Below are 25,901 nucleotides of genomic sequence, written 5' to 3'. Positions count from 1 at the left end.
CCTGCATTGATTTCTGATTTCCTCTAAGGAATCCTCCTGTGGATCACAGAGCTCAAACATCTACCTCTCACAATATCTGATCACTCTCCCATATTGTGTTTACTGGACTTACCCTGAGACACTCATTGTCAATGTCTCTGGCACTTCCTAAATGGGGCATTAAAACCTGCGGTTTTTACCAAAGTCCTACAAGATGTCATTGCCAGGTTCTTTGAGATTAACATTGGGTCAGTCCCCAGCTTTTCAACAGTATGAGAAACCTTTAAAGTATATATCAGGGGGGCGTGGCCAAGCTGCCGACCAAGATGGCGGTGCAGCGTTGAGGCTCCGCCAGCACTCCCGACAACTTCGCCCATCCTGCCTTGCATACTGGCCGCAACCTAAATGGGACGATCTGCGTAGCTTCACCATGACTCCCGCTTGAATCAAAGCCGTTTGGGGAGTCTGAGCGCCTAGGATGACCGCAAGCGGAGGCCTCTGAGAAGACGGCGCTGGTGTAGCAAGCAGAGCGCGGCCGAGATCGGGCTGTGTGGACCGAGGAGACTCGAAGCGACTTCCAGCGACCACGCCCATTGAGGAGAGGAGCAGACTGGCCCCGTATGAATGAGGTGAGCTTGCTCTCCTCACGCCGCCCCCTCGATACACACACCTTATGCCCACGTTTGTGGCTGGAGAGCAGCCCGATTTGCCCCAGGAGGCACCTCGGTGAGAGGGTCCATGGGCGAACCTGGGGACAAGCCATCTGGCTGTCAGGCCGGCCGGGGTGGTTGTGGGGGGGGGGGGGTTGAGCAGGCCGAGGGCTAGCTGATTCGACTTTGCCTTGCCCAGAGGAGTTAACCCTGCAGAGCGCCAATCCGAACTGACTGGGCTGCTCATATTATCATTGATCATGCCCGGGGCTCGTGCTGTTGGGAGGTGGTATGCTCCGGTTTGTGTGGGCGGAATAGAGCCCACAGTGCCCTATGTGGCAAATACTGAGGCCTGGGGCTGTAAACTGTGCCACACAGGAACGGGCCTGCGACTTCCCTGGGCAGAGTGAGCATTGTGGGGGCCCAGATAGCAGGCTGGCGACCATTGTACAGTGCTGGAAGGCAATGGGGCGCAAGGACCCTAAGCAGCGTTTATTGCAGTTTGGTAGGCCCACTGAGCAGTCTGCGGAATCCAGCGGCACCATGGCGGAGGTGGGTCTAATGATTGAATTGTTGCAGCCCTATTAGACGAACGGCGGCTGAATTTCTTATTTGACATTTTATTTTTCGGACGAATGACGCATTTTTCATTGTTCCTTCAGGTTGGGTACCCGGCTTGGCGTTGCCACCCCCAAGTGTGCATCACTTTGTGCTGCTTTAATTTACAGGTAATGTATCTAGCATTGCTTCTGCTTTATATATGCGGGTGTTTACATGATGCCAATACACAATGGTTAAGTTGGGATATTCCCTGCTGACAGGCACGCAGGGATGGGTGGGGTGAGGAGGCATGGTACGTTAGCTTTGTTGAGTTTTAAATAGCTTTTAAGTCACATTTTCACTGATCTGGTTTAATTACAATGCACAAGTTAAAACATGTCCAATATGTTGGGATGGCGGGATAGGATAGGCTGGCACCATTTTCCGATCTTACATTGATCACCTGGAATGTCCGTGGTCTCAACAATGCCAGGAAAAGGAAGCAGGTCCTTAACTACTTGCAACGCCATGGGGTGGACATTGTGCTCCTGCAGGAGACCCATCTTCCCAAAGTTACCACCACCACTTTTGCTGCGAGCTGGGGCCCTCATCGCCACTTTGCAGGATACAGCAGATATGCGCATGGCACAGCGGTCATGTTCCATAAACGCCTGCCCTAAAAAAAAGGTTTATACTGAGTACGTTTGTTGGAGTCCTGAAATCGACACGGACAAAGTTAACCCGCATAAGGACAGACTTGGCACAGTTACAGAAAACGTATGCCTTGACCCATGAATCACACACTCTTTCCCAACTTGGTGATACCACAAGGGAATGCAGGGACCTCCTGGATAGTGAGACATGTTTCTTAGCTAAAGATACTGAAGCCAGACACTAACGAGTGGGTGACTGGGAGAGCCCTACCCTGGCGTGGCTGGTGAGGAAGACACACACCAATGATACTGTGCACTCCCTCAAGCTGGACACAGGGGAAGTAATTGGGGGCCGAGCAGATGTCCTCTGGGAGTTTCGATCATACTAGTTCCACCTGTATGTTAGTAAGATACTCACCCCGGACCACATCAATACTTAGAGGATATTGCCATAGCCTGGACAGCCTTAGGGCATTCCTACTCGAGCACATCAAAGTACAAGAAATAACCAAGGCCATTGACAGACTGGCGGGTGGGAAGTCTCCGGGCAGTGATGGTCTAATGGCCGAATTTTATTAAACATACAAACTACTGCTGGCACCACAAGTGGTTCCCTGCTACCAGGAGGCTGTTGAGAGTGGTGAACTCCCTCCACCTACTAGGGAGCCGAATAGCGCGGCTCTTTGAATCCAGACAAAGATGAACAGAAATGACAATCATGCAGACCGCTGTCACTTCTCAATACAGATAACAAGATATTGGAGGCTGTCATAGCAAATAGGCTGCCCCCCCTTGATGTCTGGGTTGATATTACCTGAGCCATTGGGATTCATTCAAACTGTGCACATTCTTCGCGGTCATGCTGCACATTAGACCCGAAATAAACGCCATAGCGGCCCTTCTAGGTTCCGAGAAGGCATTTCCTGTTCACGGTTCTCTAAAGATCGGCCTCCCATTTCAGATACTGAACCTTATTAAGTTACTATATACAAGGCCAATGCCTCAAATCTGCATCAATTGCTGCCTCACTGATCCAATTCAAATATGTAGGGGAACACCAAAGGGGTGCCCCCACTATCTCCTTCATGGCCCCAGAGTCCCTTGCAGCTCAACTCGGCCGCCACCACTTGCATAGAGGAATGACATTTTCAAATAAGCGAGTGTTGTTGTTGCTATAGGCGGACGCTATCATGCTCCACCCAGAGACACACCTCACTCTCTCTATGGCCGCAATAACACTCTATGGTGGTATCTCTGGAGTTTGCATTAACTGGTCTAAATCTGAAATGTTCCCATTGACCGATGTCGCTCGTAACGCAGGGACGGCGTTCCCATTAGAGTGCTGCGAGGGGTTGGTACGCTATTTGAGGATCATGCAACAGATCCCAAACTATACTCAATGACTATGGTCTGGCCCTAGCCAAGCTGATGTGGAGAGAAAGAAAACATTAACTCTTTCTATGGCTGGCCGAATACCCCTAATGACAATCCTGCCAAAATTTCTACATCTTTTTCATAACATTCAATTCGACTGAACCAAACTTTTTTTCACTAATTAAGATCCCCACTAATCACGTTAATATAGGCAGGATGCAAGCCAAGACTAAAATGATAGACATTAAAAGTACTCTTGGACCGGGAATGCATTGTGGTTCCCAGTATGAAACAATACTTTCATGCCGCATAATCAAGCTACATCGCGTTCTGGTATGCACCTACAGGAGGCGCCCCTCATGCCCTATAGAAAAAATACTAAGGGGGATATTCACTAGGAGCGATCGCCGAATTAACGGCACTTTATCACAGCTAAAGTTGCGATGAACTTATCGCCCCAATCACAAGCTGGTGTTTCCAGCCCACAGCACCAGTTTACCCGTGATAGCACGCGCAAAAAACATCGCTGCAGATGACCCCCGCAACTATCGCTAATGAGAACAGCAAGAACTGCGATAAGAGCATGAAACAGGCGATAAGGCGCATTAGCAGCGGGAAAATAACACCTGCTCCGACCAGGTGCTAAGTCAGACCACAGCCTGGACCACAAAAGGAAGACCAGCCCAGAGCCACACCTGAAGAACAACAGATGCACCCGGGCAACTGAACATGCAGCCCGGAGAGCCGAAAGAGAAACAACACCTGCCGCAACCACCCCCAGGACCCCCCCTCCCCTGCACCGCACCGACCAAAGACATGCCACATCACCTACACCCAATAACGTACAAAATTATCCGCATGAGGTCACAGAATCACAACTGGTGACATGCATGTGTCGTCACAAAAATGAGCATCACACATTCATTTCCGAAGCAACAAATCAAACTTTATTAAAATGAACACTGAAATGAAGACACATTGCTGCTCCCCTCGGGCCAATCCATAGGTCACAGCCTACAAGACAAAAATAATTATGAGAAGGTGTGTTCTGCGCACATCAAAGGACAGAGAGAGAGCGAAGGGGAGAGAGAGGAAGAGAGGGAGAGAGAGAGTGAAGGAGAGAGAGAGAGAGAGAGAAGAGAGGGGGAGAGAGAGAGAGAAGAAAAGAGGAGGAGAGAGAGAGAGAAGAAGAGAGGGGGAGAGAGAGAGAAAAGAAGAAGAGAGGGGGAGAGAGAGAGTGCCGCCCCTGAGCACCCAGGCAAAACTGCTCACCTGCTGCCACCGGTGTGTTTCCAACCACTTGCCGGCATGTAGTGCAGTTCATTAGGTCACACATCTGAGACAGACCCGTCTTCTGAAACAGAGTCTGGATATATGTTTGACACAGTACACACAATTGCACAAGACAACATCGCCTGCCCGCCCATGCACACCCAGACAGAGGCACTCCAGCCCCTCCCGCCGCCCATTGGAGCATGCCTGCCCATGCACACCCAGGCCGCACTGCTCACCTTCCGCCACCGGCGTGCAGACAGGAGGTCCCACCACGTGCCGCAGCAAGCCACAAGCCCGGGGCTCACGGACATGGCACACTCCACACCATGCCGCTCCGCTCCGCAGGCTACCAGGTCCCACGTTTGTTGCTGGGTCTTGATTACTCCAGAGCAGAGGACATACCAGTGCACCTGGCCACATCGCAGGCTGCAAACCCGCTCAGCCCAATAGGTGCCACCAACTCTGTGATCCCGGAAGCGACGCCACGTGGTGGTAGGCCCGCGCTGCCCGCTGGCTCTGGCCTACATTGAGGTCCAGCAAGCCACATAAAACCTGAGCTGTCCGGACCGCCGGGACGGGGCATCATCGCAGGCTGCACACCCGCTCAGCAGCTCAAGGTGCCCCAAACTCAGTGCACCCAAAGTCACCGTCCTGTGGCAGGGTGCCTGTGCCGACCGCAATGCTCCAGGTGCCACTAAGCCTGTGCAACCCCAGTCAGCGCCACGTGCCGGCAGGCCCGTGACAGCTGCAAGGCCTCGGGTGCCACTAACCCTGTGCAACCCCAGTTAGCGCCACATGGTGGCAGGCCCGTGACGGCCGCAAGGCCTTGGGAGCCACTAACCCTGTGCGCAACAACTCATGGGCCCTTTATTATTGAGAACCGTGGAGCGTTCGTCATCCAGTCACTACCGGCAGAGGGGAATGTGACGTTGTCGTCCTCTTATGTTGGCGGAGTCACATGGCCTGTGACGCCTGTGCCGGATGGGTGTGGTGTGCATGCAAACCTGCCCTCAGGGAGTGGCTGTGACATGCTGACAACTAGACCAGTGACCGGCACACCACCAGCTAGTACGCCTGCGACAGTTAGCAATGAGGGCCCCCCTCGGAGTGTAAGAGGGGTGGTCTGGCCTGCCGTACACCGGACCAGCACAGGGCTTGCAACAATGCCTCGTGGGATCTGGGCGTGGTTCAGTCCATGTCCGGACATGGAAGTGACTGATGTTTGTGTCCCTGTTGTAGTGTTCACAGGACCCGGTACACAATATGCAATGTAGTACCCTCTGACTGGCATCCCACAGGATGAGCATCATTGACGCAAGGGACATCACTGTCCCTAAATCCACCAACACATTAATACATGAATGATGAATGACATAACACAGCAGTGCATCACTGGATGTTTATTGCACATCCAGTGCAGTCCTGCAGCTGGAGCGGTACAGGGCAATGCCGAGCACACTACACAATATGGGCCCGTGGAGGACCAGCCAGAGTCCATCTGGGGATAACAAGTACTACGGAAGAGGTAGGGTACAGTCCGCAGTCTGGTCGCCGTGTCATTGGTCATCAAACAGGATATGGCGGTCCATGTCGCTATCCAAGGTGAGTGCATCGGAGTGTATCGGGGGTCAGTGAAAGGTCATGGGGCCATGTGCGGCACAAAGCAGGAACAGGCCAGGTGGGGGAGATGAATGCTAGTGCCTCCTGATCACAAACCGATCCACGTCCTCGTCCCCAGATGTGTGCTCTGCCCCACCTGTGGGTGTTGCAGTACCAGCTGGGGCACTGTGTGCCACTGACACATCAGGGGCCGTAGGAGGGTTATCGGCTGCACTGTGTGGCAGTGACACATCAGGTGCCGGAGTGGATATACCTGCCGCACTGTGGGGCACTGACACACCAGGGGACGGAGATGTAGATGGTGTGGGGTCAGCAGCATTCATCAGCGCCACGCCTTGTGGCAGCAATGCTATGATGATGGTCTGCAGGGCATGGTAGATCCCAGCTACATTTCGCTGATGTACAGCAGTGACTGCCATCCGTTCTGCCTCCAACCGCACCATGTCCTCCATGAGCCTCCGCATGTGTGCCAGCTCACGGCTGCTATTGCTGGAGCCCCTCTAAGTGGACAGGTGTTCTTTTCTCCGTGTCAGGACTCCAGCGATGTCAGTCAGGGCTCATTGGAGGCCGTGGAGTGGGTCTAGACACCCGTGGATGGCGTCCAGTTTGGTAGCCATGAGGTCGAACCTCACCCGCACCTGCTCAGCGTCTCCCTCTGGGCCTCCAGCACACGTCGTTGGAAGGCCATGTGTTGTTCCTGGAGAACTTGGGAGACTGGTGGGGCAGTGGGTGCTTCATGCTGGGTGGTTTGGGTGGTGGGTGGGGTCTCCTCGATGCAGCTAGTCAGCCCTGATCCTGGAGGTGAGTCGCGGATGATGTCAATGATGTCTAGGAGGGCTTGGGTGTCAATGCTGGGGTCGTCCTCCTCATCATCAGTGAAAAGTGGCTGGGACTGCTCTGCAGGGGGTGTGGACGCTGGCCCTGGAATGTGAAGGGGAGATGGTGTATTGCAATGTGTCCACATGTATGTAGCCGCATGGTACTTGTTGACATTCAGATGGCATGGCATTGTACATTGTGACAGTCTATAGATCTGGACGATGACCCAGAGTCATTGAGGGTGTGCACTGTGCACTGCTTGATTGTACATGTGTGCCATCGTGGCCATCTCCACCCGTCCCCCCGTACCTGGTGGTCACTCGCCCTGTTGCGGTTGTGTTGTGTCCTGTTGAGCAATGTCCGGTTCCCCGACTCCGGCCACAGAACCCACACTGATGACTGTCGACACCAGCTCCTCCTTGTCCTCCAGCTCGAGCTGTGGCGCTGGGCCCCCACCTCCAGTCTGCAGTGCTGCCTTCTGGTTGGATGTGAGTTTCTCTTTGGTCTTCCGCTTGATATCATTCAATCGCCTCATTGTCCTCTTGTGCTCTCCGACGGCATTCACCTTGTCCACGATGTACCGCCATATTCCTGTTTTGGTGCCCAATGACACGTTGGAGGTGACGAACCGTTGTTGATGGTGTTCCATCACCTCCGTGACTATGATCCTGTTCAACTGCGGACTGAACTTCGTCTTCCTCGCCTTCTTGTCCTTGCCCTTCCCTGTCCCCGATGTCCCGGGCTGGTCGTCCGGGGTGCTTGTGGGGTTGCGCTTGTCCTCTGCGCCTGCTCCGGCTGGCTCCATGGTGCTTGGGTATTGGTCAGTTTGTGTTTGGGTGTTTTTTCTACTTTTATGGTGATTTTTCCCGCCAGCCAGGTGTGTGTTGCAGGCCTGGCGCTGCTTATCGCTGATTTCCTCATCGCGCTTTGGCCCATCGCAGGATTTTTGGTGTTGTGGTTTGTGTTTTTATCTCCATCGAGGTGGTTGTATCGCGGACATTGTCCGTGGTTTCGGCAGACTATCGCCTTGTTGTGAATTCCACGTTGACACAGGGATATTTTCCCGCGATAGGCTGCGATGTGTAAAGTTGCGTTAGCATTTTTTGGTGGTGTTTAGCACACGTTCTTGTGAACATACCCCTAAGTATTGCCAGATGATCTCTACACTGCCATAACCACTAAAACATTAAAACCAGTACATTCCATTTAAATGATCTGTTGAATACTGTGGCACAAGGCTATTCGAGCCACATATCCCTGGCATGAATATCCTTTCTTTGCCATCAACATTGGAAAGAAGTGTGACACACAGACTGCAGAATGCCGGACTGACAGGAGTGAGGTAATTTATTGTAAATGGAAAGTTCTTCACTCTTGATCACTTCAGTGGAGGCTGAACCCTTACACCTCTAGACACATTGGATTATATGTGCTTGCGCCAGGCGGCTAAGTCGATCTGGACAGAATTCGCTGATGAAACCCTAGTGTTCCCCCCTCTTACCCAACTGATCAAAAAACCATGTCGATGAGGCTAGTTTTCTGTTCTATACAAACTATACACTGAGATAAGCCTATACACAGAACCTTGGGAAAACGGTGACTAGCTATAAACTGCGATATTACTCTAGACACATGGAAACATTCTAGAGATTACAATATTAATCGAAATAGTTATAATAATATGAAATTAATTGCGCAACCACAACATTACATCATCAGGTAAAATAGAATTATTATTTCCTCTATATAATAATTTACCCTCAGTATACCACACATCCCAAAATGAAAAAAATAAAACAAAAACATAAAAAATTAAACATATAAATAATCACCAATATAAAAAATTCGATTATTAGTCAAATTATGTTAGTATCATATAATATAAATATATTTCAATTAAAATACTTACTACCCAATCCCCCAATAAATCTCACAATCCAATACAAATAAATACATGAATAACTTGAAAAAAAGTAAATATTAATAAAAATATGTATCCATTGAAAATTTTGCATTATATAATAATTAATTAATATCAGGTAATGTGTATTTTAATTAACATACTACCCACCCAATGCACTATAAACTCCACAACCTGAAAAAAACAAATTAACATAATTAAATTTGTAAACATACAAATATCAATTTAAACAAATTACATAAATAAGATATCGATCAATTAACATTAATTTATATAATTATAAAATGCCCACTAAATCCCACAATCTCAACAACCCAAAAATTACAGCTAAATGCTACACTAAAAATAATTAAACAAAAAGCAAAATATGATGCACTAAAACATTATATTAAAAAAACTTTTTGGTCAACGATAGTCTAAACTTTAAGATTATTGTACAAACTAAAAAAAACGATATACTAAACATTGAATATTTTTGTCCATGATATTTTTGTAGTTACAATGGTTTGACATTGTTATGTTCAAACAATATTATGAAATCAGTATTAAAATGAAATAACTACATATTACGATAGAGAGTGAAGACTTGAATTGGACTCTGACTGAGTGCTTGAGTCATTCTCTTTATTATTCAATACCCTTCTGAGATCATTAAAAATGAAGGCTCCAATGCCACCGTTGTCCCAATGCCATACAATGCCCGCTATTGATGATTGAATTTGTTAATGCTCTTCAATTGAAATATGAAGCATCTTGAGGTCATGGGCCCAGAAATAGACATCAAAGTGAAACAATGTGTTACCAACACACAGTTGTACCTTTAGTTATAAGTGGCACAGGACAGTCAACTCCTAGAAAAGGTACAACAGAAATGGAGGACTGGATGCCAAGCAATACCTCACACTAAAACCCAAAAGAAAAGTCTGCACTCCTAACTTCTTTTGATTAACATTTTCCCACTTTCCTCATCCAAACATGGCTAACATGCACTGCAGTAAACATGATCAACTGATTACTAGTCACTCTTAAGGGACCTTTAGGTTCCATGTACCTTCAAAATGCAAGTAGACCTCCACATTATAAATAATGTGAAGCGAGCACAATTTCCTCTCCACCAGCCGTACAAAGAAGAGAAAAAACAAAGAACAAAATAAGTAACTTTGGAATTTGAAACAATATCCTGCTGACCATTGTAGAGCGGCAAAGCAAGAAGGCTACCTGCTAATTAGACCAAACATTTTACTTTCAAGAGAGAGGGCTTAATTTAAAGTTGGAGATGACTGCCAGCCCTGCGGTCATCTCTGCCTTTGCAACGGTTCCTTTTATTATAGTAATGGTTTGGTGTGCGTCTGCCTCTGGTTTTGACAGCTGTACACCAAGCTATTGAAATGTTTTGTTTTTCAAAAGCAAACTCTCAACCTGAAGGTCTAAAAAAAAAATATTTAATGACCCCTACATTCTGGGAGTCTTCTACCAGGGAGTGGGAGTCATTATTGTTTTTTTTCTATCGCTCACCGCCAGGTTTTTCCTAGTGAGGATGGACAGGGACAAAAAGGCATTACACCCTAAATAGGGTGGATGGTGTATTGTCCTTCTTCTGACGGCCCCTACGCTGTCAGGCCATCGGAGGAAGTATTCCTCTGGGGCTCCATAAACTGAATATATAAGGTCTGCTCCTCTCTTAACGGGGCGGGTGGACCAAGGCTTTGGTGGGTAGATACTTTGTCATGTTTGCAATGGAGTACCCTGTCTCCCAAACTCTAAATCTGGCCCGAGTTTATTTTCATTATTTTATATTTCTTAGTAATTCCTCGGGTGCCGCTACTCACATGCCAGAATAGGGCTCCTTAGTTTGTGATGAGGGTTCAGAAATAGAATGCAATAGAGGTCAACAATATCTTAGAAAGAAAAGCAGACTGCCCTCCTTTTCTTTTTCTTTTCCCAACTTCTTTCTTTCTATTCTGCTTTGTGTTCCTCTCTTCCTTGTTGCTCCCCTTTCTTTTCTTCCATTTTTGTAATTGGTCTATTTTGTGAAATTCCAATAAATACAGTGTTAAAAAAGATTTTTTTTAAATGGAAAGAACAGTAGATAACATGCAACATTTTGCTCAATTATATATAATGCATATCACTAATAGGCTGAGAATTAGGTGGTCTTTACTTGTCCAAATGTACCATATCATGGGGCAGGGCAGGAACTCAGTCGTATATAAATTACAGTTTTCAAGGAATCAGGTGTTTTTTTCTCTGATCCACAATCCAGTGTTGAGCGACCCTATGGAGAAGCAGTGGTGCCCAAGATAGAGCAGCAGAGATTTCCCCTGGTATAAAATATAGAAGATGGATGACCTGTGCTGGGGCCCTCAGTTGGTAGCAGAAGCACACATCTCATTCAGCTCTATAACCTGTTGGAGAATTTCATAAGACTTATTCCCAAGAAGCAGATGTAGAGATAACCCTATACTCAAAGGTATGTTCTTGAGTGATTGCAAAGCACAGTTCCAAGAGAGAGAGTCAGGGTTTGGTATCCCCACAAACTAGGCATTTTTCAGGAATAGTTTGAAAAGTTAACTTGGTTCCAGGATTTTTTAACCTAGATCATTTAAGTCTTGAATACATTAACCTTTGAACTAATCAATATTTCTACATATCCCTCATAGTCCAAGGAACATGCTGATAATCTCTTGGTCTCATTGAAAATGTCCACCAACTGTGCAGTACACAACTACCCTAGCCATACTAGTCTGTATGGTGTAACTCACAACAAGATTCCTCTGGCTACTTACACCATCATTAGAAGCTCAGAGTAAATTACGATTCAATCGATGTTGGGAGTTATTGTCTGAAGCATTATTACCAGGTGTGCGGAAAAGCCCACACCTTCAAGTTTTTTCTAGACAAATTTGGTTTGGTGAATGTTGGTCAATTGACAAAGTTATAAAAAGCTGCATAAGGCACTCACAGATTCCTGCAGTTACACTCTGTTCCCATATTTCATCACGAAAATACCTTACCCCAGAGTACCCATACCGCTGGGGCAGTATTTCTTTATGAGTTTTAAATGGATGGAATATTTCCAAACATAACCATGTTGATTTAAAAGGATGTTTCATTTTAGTAATCCTTCTAACTTTTCCTTTTTCTAATGTATTGCAATCTAGGTGAAACCTGTCCCCATCCTAATCCCCCTTCCCCCTTCCCCCTTCCCCCTTCTGGATCACTGTATGTCTCGGTTTTTCTACATCAGACAATTGACGCCTGGACGAGTGACATCAAGCATCAATCGCAGCCATTCGACTTCCGAAGAACATTGGGTTTTCGGATAGCTTTGGACTCTATGGTTCTCCTGGAAGAATAAGAACTAAATATGGTACAAGTGTTGTCTTGCTGCCTAAACAGCTGGACCCAGTACACATGCGCAGGTGAAGATTCCAACCAATGAAACTTCCTAATGGAGAATAAGAGGAGGAACGAAGAACCCCTTGTCAGGCAGAATGTTCTATTCTGATACACCCACAGGCAAGACACTAGGAGTATCTTGGGTTCTAATGGAAAAGCCAGATATCATGTGGTATTTTGTCCTTCTAACAATAGAATGACACATGAAAGGAATACACGCAAAGGTAGAATCAACAGGCTTGAGATTAAGAAGTGCTATAAGAAGAGGAGCACATTACGTGCCCCCACCCAAGTATTCTCCATCCTGACATTGACCCTGCAATCTTCTTCTCGCCTCTTACTTTGAAGGAACTGAACGCCCACCTCTTGAAGGATTATCACATCCGCAAGTTATTCATTTTTCACCTCTGCCTCTTGAATGCCTCTAAAGAGTGATCCTATTTTCTGACAACAAAGTATACCCTACTTCAACTCCTACTTTATCCCTCCACTTCTCCCTGTTGAGGTCTCTGTTGTTGTACATGTAGGTGTGTACTTCTTAAGTCCACTTACAAACAAGCATACACCACATGAAGAGTCCTAGCAGAAGAACTGAGCTACGAGGGGCTGTATAAGAGATGTTAATCTGAGGTGCTGCAAAAATCATCTCACAGATGTGGTAACATCTGGTGAGCAAGAGTGCTGTTACCCCTCAGAAGCTTGGGGGTCACTGATGTGACTATAGAACTATCCAGATGTCAAAAGATATGGAAATATCATGAAGGTGCATTAGGGGCATCCGTTAGTACCGACTAAACACCACTGCCACTGTGTCTATCGCAGTACCCTGCAGGAACTACAGCTGGGTGAAAGTGGATCACAGAAAGAGTTTGAGTCCTGGAAGGTCTGGAGTTGCGCTGTAGTAGTAACGTCTGTGTTTTCCCCAAAAAGGAATGTTTCTGAGTGACGATTGGGTTGAGGGTAAAGGGAGGCTGTTTTGGGGCTGGATTTGATCCAGGAAAAAGTTGAGGTATCAGTGAACAACTTTTGGAGCAGCTAAGGTTATGCAGAGATGTTACGAATGGGCTGACGTTAATGCAATAGCTACTGACGCATTGTGAGCAGCAATGAGCAAGGGACCTGACAAGTTACATTCAAGCGTTATTCTGCAGACCTCCTAAGCAGAGAGGGTTTGGACTTTGGAGGTGGAAGCTTGAGGGAGTTCATGGGGGGTGGGGACAAGAAGTGGAAGCAGCAGCGGTTGTAGGAGGAATAGCAACTTTACGTTTTTACTAATTACAGTCAAATGGTTATCTTGAAGTTATTAAATGGAATGCCTTTATGCAAAGCCACATTTGTACCTCCTTGAGTCAAGGTTTCCAAGAAGCAACTGGTTCCCCAATCTGCCCCACAGTCCTTCTCAGTCCCTTCTATTAACAGCACCTTCCGTGAGGCAGTTAAATGTTAGTTGTGTTGTGAAAGCCACCCTTTGATGTTCCCCATTTACGGCATGCCCGAAATGAAATGTATGACTCATAGGGCCTGACGACAATGAAGTCGCATTTGCGTGGACTGTGGCTCTTAAACAATGAACATAATGTTTTTGAAAACTTGTAACCTCAAAGTTAATATTTCCAATCTGGGTAATCCTTTGAATATTTTTTGTTATAGCTAGTCCTGATCCAAAGAACATTTTCTTCCTAAAACAACCCAATTCAACCGCTCCCGTCCAAACAAAGAACACATACTTCTCTGAAATTGAAGCAGTGCCTCGCTGCCTAGCCCTCTGACAGGATTATTACTGAAATGTTTTAGATTTACTGACATAAAATCCGGCCCGACATGTTCCCTCATTGAAGTGATTCAGTTTCATTTTAACCCAGGCACACACACATCCCACAACCATTCTGATCTGCTTCGAAGCTACATTTAGAACTATTTGGAATGAACTGCACCGACTATATAAAAATGCCCTGAATGCACAAACCCCAGGAGCATCTTACTTTAAATCCAGATGTTTCTTCAGTTTGACCCAATGAGCTATAAAAGACGCCCATTGTGTTATAGATGGAATTAACTATCTTTCCGAGACTTTGGAGATTCAGAGGGGATAGACATTAACTGTGAACAGGAAAACATTTTTTACCTAAACACAAGGGCGCTTCCCCCCGAAGCCTACTTAACTTTAAAGTAACTCTCCTTCAGGGAGGTAAAAAAGTTTAACCAACTCAACGAGGACCAAATGTTATGTTAATATTTTTATAGAGCACGCGGATACCAAACAGGGCCTCTTGGTGCTAGTCTTACAGCGTCCAAAAGGAATATTGGAGATCTTAATTAGTTTCATGGGGAATAAGCCAAGTTTTAGTTGTTTTCTGAAAATTAAAAGATTAGATTGGGCCCTGAGAGGTGCGGCAATGCATTCCACCATTTTCAAGTGATATGGGAAAAACTTCTTCCTCCCAAGTGGGCCTTTTTGATTCTAGGGACCTCTACCTTATTAGCAGTGGTAGATTGAAGATTGCGGGTAGGAACATACCACTTAAAGATTTTTTGGATGGAATAAGGGCCAACCTTATGAAGGGCCTTATGGACCCAGCAAAGGGCCTTAAACTGGTCCCGTTGCCTAATTAGTAACCGGTGTAGGGCTGAGATGCTACTTGAGATAGAGTTAAACTTTGGAAGTTTCAGCAGCACACGGGCTGCAGCATTTTGGAGAGTTTGTAACTTGCTCAGCAGGCGCTGCTGGGAGCCAGCATATAGAGCATTGCAGTAATCTAACCTTGAGATTACCATGGCCAAGATTAATGTTTTCCGCAGCTGTAGGGGAAGAAAAGGAATGATTTTGTTTTAGCCTTTTTAGTGTAAAAAACCATGAGGATGTTACCCGATTAATGTGATCGACAAATGCTAGCATGGCCTCATAGATGAGCCCTAGGTTCCTTGCTTTTTGGACTAGTAAAGGAAATCAACCTAAATCGGAGGGTTTACCATGAAAAAAAGCAGCATTTCCGCTTTCTCAGAGTTGAGTTTCAAGCAATTTTTCTACATCCACTCAACAATATTTTTCATGCAGGAATTAAATTGCTTGGCTAAAGCTTCAGAATTTGAGGACATTGCGTAAGAAAATACTGAGAAGCCAGATGATATGAAAAGCTCAATAAGAGGGGTGATCTATACATTAAAAAGAGTAGGGCTAAGCAAGGATCCCTGAAGGACCCCGCAAATAGAACAAAGGGATCTGAAGTAAATCAATCAATCAGGGTTGGTAAAGCACAACTACTCATCCGTGAGGGTCTCAAGGCGCTGGGGGGCAGCTTGGTTGAGTGCTGGGGTCACCCAACAAGCCAGGTCTTGAGGAGCTTCCTGAACTAGGGCAATGTGGGAGATTGCCGGAGGTGGAGTTGTATGGTGTTCCAGGCTTAGGCTGCGAGGTAGGAGAAGGACTTTCCTCCTGTTCCAGTCTTGCTGATACGTGGGACGGTGGCCAGTGAGAGCTGGGCTGATCGGAGATGTCATTTGGGTGCGTGGCAGGAGAGGCGGCTGTTCAGGTATGCGGGTCCGGTGTTGTGAAGGTGTTCTAAATGTGGGTGAGAAGTTTGAAGGTTATTCTTCTTTCAACTGGAAGTCAATGGAGATCGTGGAGGTGTTGGGTGATGTGACTGCGGCAGGGGATGCCGAGGATCAGTCTGGCTGCTGTGTTCTAGACAGTCTGGAGTTTGCAAAGGAGTTTCTTGTTGATTCCGGCGTAGAGAGTGTTGCCATAGTCCAGTCTGCTGCTGATCAGTGTGTGCGTGATAGTTTTTCTGGATTCAGCTGGGATCCATCTGAAGGTCTTTCGAAGCATGCGGAGTGTTGTGAAGCAGGTCAAGGAGACGGCGTTGATCTGGCGTTTCATTGTGAGCGATGAGTCCAGTATGATGCTGAGGTTTTGTGGATGGTTCGTCGGGGCAGGGGGATTACCAAGGGCAGAGGGCCACCAGAAGTCGTTCCATGCGGAAGAGGTGGAGCCATGGTTGAGGACTTCTGTCTTTTCTGAGTTGAGTTTCAGGCAGCTGTTCTTCATCCAGGTAGCGACAGCTTTCATCCTTTCTCAGAAGTTGTGTCTGGTGATGTTGGGTTCGTTGGTGAGGGAGAGGATCAGCTGGGTGTCATCAGCGTATGAGACAATGTTGAGCCTGTGGTTCCTGAAGATGGTTGCAAGGAGGCCACGTAGACGTTGAAGAGAGTGGGGCTGAAGGAGAAGTCCTGGGGCACTCCACAGTTGGTCTCTGTTGGTTCCAAGAGGTAAGAAGGGAGTCTGACCCGCTGAGTTCTGCAGGTGAGGAAGGAGCAGATCCAGTTGAGGGCCTTCCCGTGGATGCTGGTGTTGTGGAGTCTAGTGGCTAGGGTGCAGTGGAAGATGGTGTTGAATGCAGCAGAGAAGTCTAGGAGGATGAGGGCTGCCATGTTGCCCTGGTAGAGGAGGAAGCGCATGTCGTCGGTGGCGGCGAGTAGGGCAGTCTTGGTGCTGTGATCCAGATTGGGAGATATCCAGGACGTTGTTAGCTTCGATGAAGTATGCTAGCTGGGCGTTGACGGCATTTTTGATGACCTTGGCTGCGAAGGGAAGCAGGGAGATGGGCCTGAAGTTCTTGAAGTCCATACTTCATCATCGGGTTCCTCCTCACGCCACTCATATGTGGGTTAGTGGTGGGGTCTACAAGATTGGAGAGCATGTGCCAGTATTATTTAAGTGCCACAACAATACCCATTACAGTGGGATCTTAAAACAAAACATCCATCAGTGATATTCAAGCAATGAGGCTCACCCTCAGTGTTCAGGTATGAAGGTCTCAGCTAAGGGTGGGTGGGATTTTGATGCCACCAGAGTAATTGGAGGAATTGGAGGAATTTGGTAATTATGCATTACTCCTGGAACATGGAACTACTGATTCCATTTTGCCACCCCTCTGCCGGCGGAATTAATCTGCAGTGGTTTTTAAATTAACAGGGCTGGAAGAAAGAGCAGTCCCTCTCTGTTTAAAAACCACTGCAGATTAAGTTTAATCTGCAGTGTCTTTTAAACATAGCGGGACTGCTTCCTCTTCAAGCTCTGTTTGAACCACTCCACTGCAGTGCATACCCCTCGGTGCCCTTACATAAGTATGTAAGGGTGCTGAGTGGTATGCACTGGAGTGGATACCACTCGGTGCCCTTACATAAATGTAAGGGCACCGATGGGTATGCAAGCATGCTGAGTTGTATGCACTGGAGTAGATACTCCTTGGTGCTATTACATACTTATGTAAGGGCACCGAGCGGTATGCACTGCACATTACGGTGCCCACTCTGCCCCGTCACCTAATTCTGCGGAATCTCAAAGAATTTCAATGCAATTCCGCGGCATTCTGTAGAATGAATCTTCGCCATTTCCGCCCACCTCTAGTCTCAACTTGCCAACCCTTCGAAAGAGCTGCGCAGGGCTAAACCTCATTAAGCCCACATTAAGCATGTCCCAGGAATACATCCAAGTGGTGAGTCAGTGCAAAACCACACAAAACTCAAACCAACATCCAGTGCAATTTGAAAGTTAGATTATACATGTAGTTGCAGTAGAAAAGTGTAGCCTGATATGAATGGCTGGCAAAATCCGCTGACACACATGAACCAACCAGGATATGCAAAGAGGGCAGCCTCACTCAGGAGGGCAATTAGCGTGGAAGTAAAACCAGGAATCCAACAGAAAACACAACTGAGCAAATTACATACTTCACCGAGAGTTCACTGCCAACTCAACCAGTCTGTCTGCGGTGATCAGTGAATGAGCTCCTGTTGCGCCCACATTTCAAACGCAATATGGCCCTATCCAGGTGTTTGTTTAATGATTCCACTGTAATGGGTATCACTTAAATAATATTGGCACGTAATTCAAGAGCATTGGTGCTTACATCACTTTGAATGATTTGTCTTTATCACTAAACTGTATGTTTCTCTGATTTCATTGTTTTTCAGATGTTGGCAACAATAGTATAGCCACATTCTGTGGGGACTGGTGTTAGTATTCTTGTTTATATTTGATTAAATCACTTTACTTGCAGAGTGTTACGACTAATAATATAGGTCTAGAAGAATGCCACACACCTCTTTGTAGGGTCATTAGGAATGGCAGAAACCTATTTTGCCCCATTATCACATATAGGTTATAATTCTATCCTCTTTTCTTGTTAATTTATTGTGCTCCTCGGGGACACCCATTAAAGCTACGATATTGTCCAGCAAGAGGCATTTTTCATTCACCTTTTCCCTGTTCTCCACTACGCTCTGCTCACCATCACCTATACCAAACAGCTCACATAGGGATATCCTGATAGGTATCATCAAAGAGCTCCTCTCTAGTCTTGTGAGAGTTGTAGCACACACAACCAAATCACATGTTAGTGGTGTGAGGAGGAACCCCATGATGAAGCATGCCACCTTAGAGTGGGTGAGGTTTGTTAGACCTTAAAACAGAGATTATTTCCTTTTCCCCCTTTTTGCCATTTTCCTTCTTCTTAGAGACCTACAGAGGAGTATCATGGCCCTGTAGAGGATTTCCTTCATCAGACCACCAGCGTCTTTTGTGGATTTAGTTTAATTTTCCGAGCAATTAATCGTTGTGTTAGTTAAACCTTTTTACCTCCCGTGTGGTACTGTACATTTTTTGGGGTACACTGGTGCAGGGTCACCCTCTTGTCCATGGGTCCAGAGACCAACAAAATAGAGATCAGCACTAGAGTTGGAATAGATAACAAGTTTATTAATCACTCATGACCACATCCACACAACATTCTCAAGTGCTGCAAGGAGGTAGTACACTGAATTCACAAACTGTGTCCCTTTTATACTGTTTTTCTGCACTTTAAGCATGTGAACAGAAATAGGAAGAACACATTTTAGAAATAGTTATCAGCAAACAAGGGTAGATGAATTACCACTTGGTCATCAAAGTGGGAGGGGGAGCAGAAATGCTTATGGCAGCAGTAAATGGTCGACAGTTAACATCTATGACCAGGTGCACTGGCAGCTACAAACCCTCAGCTCGTACATTGCTTTAGCTGAGTCAGGAAGTCAACTAAAATAGATAACACAAGCAGAGTGAAAGTACGAGCAGCAGAGGACGGGAGACTTACAAAGGAAATGAAAAGGACACCACAGCCAAAATGGCTGTCGCTTACGCTAAGTAAAATATTACACATTTCCACAGACTACCCTTTTAGCATAAGTTAAGACATTTTCTTATGCTTCAAAAGGGGTACGATAAACATTATGTATATCAATTAACATTATATCTCTGACTTCTTGGTCTATTGCTAAACAGGCATTTACATTTTGGACATTCGTTTTAGATGGTAGACAAGTAGTACAAGTGGAAATACAGAGGGAACAAAGCATTGGCCCGCATTGGATACATAAACAACAAGAGAAGAGAATTGTAATAATTATGACCAAGGCCGATAATATTTTTAAACACCATACAGAAAATATGTTCCAGAACCATCCAGCCCAAGGCTATGTTCCTCAGTCTTGATGTATCTCAGTAGCTGTTTTGTGTAGTTTGGTGATGCCCGCATATACAGAAGGTTAATTGTCCGGTGTGAAGACACAACAGCTGGATCCAATGATACAGCATGCTCCACCTCGATTAGCCAGATAACATCTAGAACAAGTCTTTTCTGCAAAGCAACCATGCGGATCGATGATTGTTCTTCTGTCAAGTTCCCTAAGGCCGCTGTTGTCTGATTGATCACTGCTTCCATTGTACGGGTGAGGCGACGGACCAGCTTACTGTTCTGTACTGGGCCAACAAAGAAGAAGAATCCTCTGTGAAAGTCTATATTGTTCCCATATGGTCTCTCTGGTCGACTACAGAGACATCGATTGCACGTTTTCCCCTACTACCAGCATGGTGATCGTACAATTGCAAATCTTGATGGTAGGTTGGGGGAGCTAAAAACACAGGTGGTAGAAGGAAGGCTATGTAACAGGTACCGGACCAGCCTGGATGTAAGAAGTAGTATGCCTTAGTTCCACAAACAAAATAAGTGTGACGTGATGAAAGGAAGCTGCTTCGGCCTCTCGTAGACATCTGCAACACTGTAGTACAGTTACTGTGGCCCACTGGCACATCGCCTGTACTATGTACACAAAGGGGTCCAGTAGTCATGGCAACAGAGATAACAAGGGGTCCATTTACTTTAGCCGACCTAGAATTTGTATACACATAGTTTGTTGCTACACTCCCTTTACTATATTCTTCCATTTCTAAAGCAGTCCCTTTTGCTTATGGGTCCCCATCTTCGTTGGGGTAACAGACTTTGTTCATAAGAGGCATATAGAAGTTTGAACCAAGTTGGACATGAGCCATTGTGAGAGAATGGCAGCGGTGACAAGGGGATTCCTTTTATGTTCTGATGAGGAGGAATCTTGCCACAAACCCAACAGCTAGTAGCATTGCTTAGCTGGTGTGTCTGAGGCAACATTTGAATAAATGAATTGTTTCTCAGATTTTGCCGGTATCCCTGTTCATGTTGCGGCATATCAAAATGATGGTGCTCTTTTGCAGCAAGTGATGTAACAGTAATGTTAGGTAAGGAGGCTCCAGGCATTACTTCCTCCACTACCCACATTACAGTAGCATTGATGGCAGCAGTCAAAGTCAGACCAAGGATGCAGATTGTACAGCCGTTGCACGCTGTCGCAGCGACCTCCTTCTTCTTAGGTGAGCTCATTTTCATTGGCAAACCACAAAATAGATGATGCCCTAAGGTCCTGGGCAGGCGTTGGTTTCTTCACTAACGTTGAGACGAGTAGTCACTAAAAGGCTACCCCCTTTTGTAGTCAGTCTTTAACCACCCAGGACAGTGGCTCAAACAGTCTCTTTCTGTGATGAAGTGTCTTTCTTCCTGGATCGAAGTAGGTATCTAGATGCACCAGGGATCGTGTGGTCCGGGAAGACTTTCTCAGGTCCATCAGGTGACGCAGCTCGTCCTCTCTTGGTGACCAAAATGTCGCGATGATCTGTCAGCACAGCAGGGCTCATGAAGGAAGAGCTTCCCGCACCTGCTGATAAATAGAATACAAGCTGTCAGTTAACTGGGACAAATAGTCTCTCATCAACATGTCTGGGGTACCTAATACTGGTACAGAACAAAGGGCTTGGCGTAACTGTTGGAAGGCGCTCTGGCACTCAGCAGTCCATGGGAGGGGCATCAGAGTGTCTTTAGTCAAAAGGGCCAACAATGGTTTAATAATGTGCGAAAAACTGCCTACCAAAAGAAGTGAGGCCAATCAGTGCATGAACATCCTTCTGAGTGCAGGAGTGTCTAGAATGGTCTGAATGCGGTTTGCTGTGAGTGCACGTCCCTCCTTAGACAAGAGGTGACCTAAATAGGTAACCTGCTGTCTACAATATTGCAATTTCTTTCGCGAGACTTTGTGATGATGGGAGGCAAGAAATGATAACAATAACAGTGTTCCTTCTTCAAACTAGGTAAGGACCCAGAGCAGCATCCTCATTGATAAGACAGGATCTCTCAACCATTGGATAATTGTTATTTAAAATGACACGCACACCTTCCGGAGAACAATGTTTTGTAGCACGAAAATATTTAAGCATATCGATACCCACAATGCTGTCCGGCGTGTTAGGGGAAAGCAAAAATGAACATGCTGCAGTGAATTTGTGAAGTCCAAATTCAAGTGGCTGTGAAAGCGGGCTAGGTGTAGCTGTCCCATCGAATCCTATCGATGTTATCATTATAACAAACAGGAGAGCCCTAGGAACCAATTTTTTGACAGAGCACTATGAATAGCCCCTGTATCAACCAGAAACCAATTAGTAGATCCCAAGACGTTTGCGTCAACATAAGGACCCATTTGATCTACTGGCACCTCAACCGGTTCCTTACCCCATCCTAGACATCCCTATGCATAATTAGAATCCGCAAGGGCATCTGCAGAGTAATCAGACATTTGATATTGATTTCGTCTATCAAACGTATTAGAGTAATTTGGTCCTTGTTCAACTGCTTCAAATCTGGGGCGAGCTCCTGTACCTCCCCTGTTTCCTAAATTCTCTGGGTGTCTTCTCACACTACCCCTTCCCCGTTGGTACTGCTGACCTCCCAAAATAGGGCACTCAGAACGCCAATGCCCAGTCTCTTTACAATAAGCACACTGATCAGGGGACAAATTTGCTCAAGGGAGAGGGGGCACCCCAGGTGTATACATTGCATGTCCGCCTCTTCCACCTCCCCTAAATGGTGGACCATATTCTTCAGCCAACATAACGTTTGTCTTTAATTCTTTAACCTTCTTATCCTCCCTGCCTTTTGCTTCCTGTTCCTGCCGCTCGTAATATTGGGTCATAGTCAAAAGGGAAACTGGGGAAGACGTGGTCCAAGAACTCTCACTGGCCTTTAAGCGACTAGTTATTTCTGGTAACATATTAGCGACAAATTTATCGACAAACAAATGCTTACCCGTATCATCAACCAATGACTGACCACTAAAATCATGGAATGTTTCCTCAAACTTTGAAAAGAAAACAGAAACTGACTCATCTGTTTTCTGTTTACAGGACGCTAACGTAGTCCAATCTATTTTCTTCGGGGGTATGAGAGTCTTTAACTTAGTCACAATAGCTTTAGGAAGATCTAATATCTCCTTTTAAGGGTTCTGCGCAGGCTCCCTTTCCGCATCTATTTGTTCTAAATGTTGCAAGGTATCACCATATGCTATATTGTCATTTATTTTACGTATCGTTCTCCACATATCAGGAGGCAAAATAAGCCCAAAGAACATAATATCTAGCAAGGTCATAGTGCAGGAATTAATGGCTCATTCCACCTCCTCATAGAAGGCGGCAGGATTTTTCCGGGGGTCGGGTAAAGCAGCTTTAAGAGCCATCACGTCAGCTCTATTCCAAGGAGTGTAAACCCAATTATATATAAAATATCCCTTTGCATCATCCAAAATGTTATCATCATTGGTTCCCGCACTCTTCGATGGAACATACAGGGGTGCAGCTTCACGCATAGGTTTTATAGCAACTGTAGTACTACTTGGTGCAACCTCTTCCATCGGAGCATCTACGTCCTGTGCTTGAGTTTGAACTACTTCTCTACCTCTCTGTTTTCTAGCTAATTCTTGCTCCTTTAGTAAATGTATTGTTGCGTCTCATATTCTAACCATTCGTTAATCATATCAGATAAGGCCGAAAAAGGGGAAGTCCCCTCTGTTAATAGTTTATTATCAGTATTTATATCAGCTGGCTCTAGTTCCTGAGAAATTTGTATATAATCAAATATTACCTCCCAAGCCAATTTTTCTACAAAATAAAATTGCTCCATATTTTGCCACTGTTGAACCATAGCTACGATGACAGATGCAGTGTGAGCCTCCTCTCTAGCAGCGGTTTTTGATTTATCTGTTTCTACTTTAGTCAAATTAGAGCGAGTCTGTCGCCCATCTTGCTTATCTTGTTCTTTGTCGTCTGAAGACAAATGCTCGTCGGCAGAAACCTCATCAGGGGCACTTGGAGTGGGAAATTTATACGGGGGGCGTTCTAATAGGATGCAGTCATCTTGGGGTTTATTAAGTATGGGATAAATAGGGCGCCTAATAGGTAACTGGCCATTTACCTCTAATCGACGTTCACTAGCTTCTTTTTCTATTTTTTCCTTCATTTTTTAATTCTAGCGCTTTTTTAATATATCGTTTTTCGTTGTTCTTTTTCTGCTATAGCTTCTGCTCTCTTCACTCTCATACTTCTTTCTCCCACATATGCACACAATCAAGCATATCCTGTCTACGTTTTCTTTTAAATAAACACTGCTCTACATATTGAACCTTTTTAAAATCAAATGACCCATTCACTGGCCATTGCAGATCGGAATCTTTCTTTATGTATTTGTTCCACAGCGGACTTTACATTATGGAAGAAATTCCATATTTGACATACATATCTCTATTAGGCGTCCCCTCTGGGGGAGCTGGCTGACTTTATTTTCAAGCTTACTTTGGTACCGCCAGAGCAGCAACACCACCTACGGAGTGTGCTGAGAACAGGCATGCTTTACCAATATGTGTAAAATATTACTACTCCAAACAAAATATTTAAAAAGGAGAAAATTCTTCACATTACCTGCCTTCAAACTTTGCAAAGATTGAATAACAAATTCAAACAAAAAGCCCAGGCCATACCGATAAGCAAAATGTCACAAGAATATTTAACAATGGAATGCAATGTATATACAGACTACTTGATTGAACTCTGCCTTGGTTATAATAAAAAGAGTTTACATTTTTTTATTTATTTTTTTAAAAGCCCAGGCCAAACAAATCAAGAGTGCCACTTCAGCGACCTTACCAAACAGAAGTCTCCAACTCCCACCTACTGTTCTCTTGGTCGACCTAATGGTCACTTCAAAATTGCGCCAAAGAAAACCACAGTCGAGACCGGCCATCACCTGGAGGGTCAAATCGGGAAAACCAGAAAAATCACGTCGGCCTGCAAAGACAAAGGTCTCCTTGTGCAGTGCACTTCCTCGGCAATATTTCGATTCTCCGTCAAGACCACTCCTTTGGACGGCTGCGTCTCCGATGTAGGCGTTTGTGAATGAGGCGCACTTACACCAATCTGCAAATGTGACCATTGATGTAGGAATCGTGGGGGACGGGTATTTATTCTTCCTAAATGTATGAGTAGAGGGGATGCAGTAGACAGTACCCTTCACCCCCAGATTCTGAAATGGAAACTGTAGATTAAGCAGTGACAGACATTACATGTCCCTCTGAAGCCATGCTCCACATCACCCATGAATTTGCAAACACTGTGGGGTCTTCATGACCTCTTTATTTTGCTAATTATTTGATTGCAGTCATTGTGTTGGTGAGCCTCTACTAAAGTCATTGTTTACCAAGCCTTGTGTGCCAGTAGAATTAATTGAATGCAGAAGATGATATTTTATGTTAAAGTTACTGCTGGCTCAGCAGGCTCGAGAAAAAGGCCACTTTTAGAGGCATCTCGGAGCCCTCACCGAGCTTTCTCCTTAGGTTTCAGCTGTTCGAGGAGACACTTGCAAAGTGCAGCATGAGTTCATACAGGCATTTTCTGTGACTGAGTTTGATCTTCAGGCAGTGTCTCTGGAAATACTCTAAACAGAAAAGTAAAGCTTTCATTCTTATGATTACGCATCTGTATATGTGTGCCTAGCGTCAGTTTGATTTAAGGTGTGATAAGAGTATTTATTGAACTGCATTTACTAACTCTAATTCTATTTTCTATTTACCATATTTGTACCACACACTGCTATCAATGACAGGTTCTAAGCACCAAAGCTGTCCGAACCCGAAGAAACCCAGAAAACTGACAACAGATTTATCCAAAAAGCCATGTCTTGAGACCATTCCCAAATGTTAATTCATCTGCAGACTTTCACAGGATAAGAGGCATCTCATTCCACAGTTTTTAAATCAGGAATGAGAAGGAAAGACCACCACTCCTGCTTTTGGAGATTCTCAGAAAGGCTACCAGATAGGATTTAGCAGATCACAGCAGTCTTCCCGGGCTATAATGTTGCAGCATATGGACTAAGCCCTTAAATGTAATGTGTTTTTATAGGCAGCCACTACACTGTAGCCATAGAGACCCACTGCTGTTTGGGAATC

The 25,901-nt window shown here is 45.6% G+C and overlaps 1 long non-coding RNA gene across 2 annotated transcripts; it reads left to right on the top strand.

Annotated features, from left to right (window-relative positions):
• Nucleotides 1-329: 329 nt before the first annotated feature.
• LOC146863939 (uncharacterized) lies at nt 330-24,774 on the top strand. Of its 2 annotated transcripts, none has more exons than XR_014976589.1 (3): nt 330-608; nt 1,292-1,357; nt 24,559-24,774. It is a non-coding gene; the product is annotated as an uncharacterized LOC146863939 (long non-coding RNA). The 2 variants fall into 2 exon arrangements; XR_014976590.1 differs by lacking the exon at nt 24,559-24,774 and adding an exon at nt 11,095-11,138.
• The last annotated feature ends 1,127 nt before the right edge of the window (nt 24,775-25,901 follow it).

Source organism: Triturus cristatus, chromosome 2_1, assembly GCF_964204655.1.
Source record: "Triturus cristatus chromosome 2_1, aTriCri1.1, whole genome shotgun sequence".
Classification (NCBI taxonomy): domain Eukaryota; kingdom Metazoa; phylum Chordata; class Amphibia; order Caudata; family Salamandridae; genus Triturus; species Triturus cristatus.
The sequence above is the reverse complement of the archived record's forward strand: the minus strand, read 5'-3'. Positions and strand labels throughout refer to the sequence as shown.